At 51.6% G+C, this 2,719-nt stretch overlaps 1 long non-coding RNA gene across 1 annotated transcript; it reads left to right on the plus strand.

The window, feature by feature from the left end:
• The first annotated feature begins 228 nt into the window (after nucleotides 1–228).
• LOC125515533 lies at nucleotides 229–2,509 on the plus strand. Its single transcript, XR_007287050.1, has 3 exons — nucleotides 229–412; nucleotides 765–1,163; nucleotides 1,771–2,509. It is a non-coding gene; the product is annotated as an uncharacterized LOC125515533 (long non-coding RNA).
• Nucleotides 2,510–2,719: the final 210 nt, after the last annotated feature.

Consider the following 2,719-nt stretch of genomic DNA (forward strand, 5'->3'; position numbering starts at 1 on the left):
ACTGGTGGCTAGGGCTGGACGTCTGAGCGAGCTTTTAGGCTCGGCTCGAAGCTCGCTCCAACTCGGCCCGTTACAGCTCGGCCCGGTATGATAATTAGGCGAGCCGAGCTATGAAAATAGGCCCGACTCCCGACCGAGCCGAGCCGAGTTTCGCCCGGTCCAGCTCGGGGACTCGTTCAGGCCCAGCCCAAATTCGCGTTAGGTCACAGCAGAGAGAGAGAGCACACACGCGACGCGGTTTCCTCACCCTTCTCCCTTTCTCTGCCCGGCGCCGCCACCCCTCTCCTCGCCGCGCCGCAGGCTGGACTCATCGGGCTTGGCACCGATGGCGACGGCCGACGCCGCCTTCCCTCACCACAGCGGACACAGACGGACGTGTCTCCCCTGGTTTCTCACCGAACGAAAGGAGCAGGTAAGCGATCTCTTCTCTCCTTCCATCCTTGCCCCTAGCTCCCCGCACTGGCGCACACACACGCACCAATTTGATGGATGGATCATGGATGGATGCTTGTAGTTTCGGTTGGAGGGCGTGGCTAGGCTAGCTAGGAAACAAGATGGATGGATGCTAGACGAGTTTGATGGATGGATGCTTGTGTTTGTTGGCTGGAGAGTGCAGCTAACTAGGATGTATGCTATGCTGCACGAATTTGATTGATGGATGTATGAATTTGTTTGTGCTTGATTGTGTAGACTAATTAGTGATTATTATCTATGTAAATTTTTGTTGATGATTGACCATTTGTTCTTCGCTGATGTATGCAAAGCCCCACTGTCGCAAGAATGTACAAGGAAAAGGGGAAGGAGAGTAGGAGGAGAAGGAGAAGGAGAAGGAGAGGAGCTTGGTGTCCATTATGAAGACTAAGCCGCTTGTCCCAGGAAGCAAAAGGGGAAGGGCAAGGGCAAGGGTTGTGTCGCCGTAGAGGAAGCGGGCCAAGGATTACGGCAATGTCCCGCTTGCCGAGTTGTTATTAAGGGTAAAAAAAGCTCCGCCGCCTTGACGTCTCGCCGACCTTGCCGACGCCAAGAGCCGCACCAACCCCACTGTCCGCCGCTGGATGGCGGATCTCAAGACCGCCGCCTACCAAGCCGACCACGTCCTCGAAAACTTCCGCTACGAGGCGCTGTGGCGCTGTGCCGACAACCACATCTGCGGCCCCTCCTCCGTGAGTCCTTGTCTCTATTTTCAGTTTAATTTGGAAATGGATTTTCTGTTTAATTTGGAAGTGGAAGCCCCGTAATCTATGGAAATTGAAGGCTTTTAATTTTACTGAAATTAAAGATGGTCCTGTGTGGCTCTGTTGTTTTCATTCAGTTTATAAGTGACTACAATTCCTGGCTACATAAGCGTCAGTCTGTCAAGTGTCAAGTGTCAAATTTCAGAGGACACTTGAAATCTAAGCATCAAAGAGGTTCAGTCAGTCTGTCCAGTGTCAACTAACACTTGAGATATTTGTCGAACACGTTCTGTAGTAGAAACGGAATCCTACATCTTCACCGGTATGGTTGTGCCAAATATGTGTGTCCAAGCTCCCGTGTTTGCTGTTTTTGCTATCCAAAGGTCAAATATATGTGTGTGCAAGCTCATGTATGTGTTGTTTTTGGTATCCAAAAGTCAAATATAAGTTTGTACAAGCGCATGTATATGCTGTTTTTGGTATCCAAAAGTCAAATATATGTTTGTACAAGCTCATGTATGTGCTGTTTTTGCTATCAAAAAGTCAAATATATGCGTGTGTCCAAGTTCATGTGTGTGCTGTTTTTGTGTGCTAGGCAATGGAGCATGATAAGCAAGCGGAGAAGGATTATGAAGAGGAGGAAGAGAATGAGGAGGATGAGAATGAGCAAGGTACTGTGTTTGAGGAGGAAGATTCTCATTTTGATGTCAAAGCGTCAAGTGTTATGCTATGCAAAATTGCATTGTTTGGCTATCAACGTTCAATATTTCTGCCGTATAAAGTTCAAAGGAGGAGCTGTCCAAAATTCAAAAGCAATGATGCCCAATTCTTTTCATTACTATGACCATTTTTTAAACTGCTAGATGTTGTGTTTTTTGCAATATAAAGTGCTTCTTTTCCAAATTATGGCTTTAATTGCTGTAGAAGATCAAAACTGGCCTTTAAAAACAGGTTCTGTTGTGTTCAAAAAATAAATAAAATAAAAACAGGTTCTGTTACATCCCAGCTGCTATGACGCCAGTTGGCTCACGAACCGGCTCGGTTTGAGCCGAGCCATAGCAAAAACGAGCTGAGCCGTCTAAAGCAGGCTCGTTGGCTGAGCGAGCCGAGCCGAGCCGAGCCGCTTGAGAGCGAGCCAAAGCAGGCTCGGATTAAACTCGGCTTGGCTCGGCTCGTGTCCAGCCCTACTGGTGGCTGCTGGCCGGCATCTCGCCCTCTCGTCGCCGATGCCGGATAGAGCGATGCGGGGACGCCGGCGACGGCGGGTGGCTGCTGGCCGGCATCTCGCCCTCTCGTCGCCGATGCCGGATAGAGCGATGCGGGGACGCCGGCGACGGCGGGTGGCTGCTGGCCGGCATCTCGCCCTCTCGTCGCCGATGCGGGATAGAGTGATGCGGGGACGCCGGCGACGGCGGGTGGCTGCTGGCCGGCATCTCGCCCTCTCGTCGCCGATGCCGGATAGAGCGATGCGGGGACGCCGGCGACGGCGGGTGGCTGCTGGCCGGCATCTCGCCCTCTCGTCGCCGATGCGGGATAGAGTGATG

The sequence above is a fragment of the Triticum urartu genome, chromosome 6 (genome assembly GCF_003073215.2).
Source record: "Triticum urartu cultivar G1812 chromosome 6, Tu2.1, whole genome shotgun sequence".
NCBI classification, from domain to species: Eukaryota; Viridiplantae; Streptophyta; class Magnoliopsida; order Poales; family Poaceae; genus Triticum; species Triticum urartu.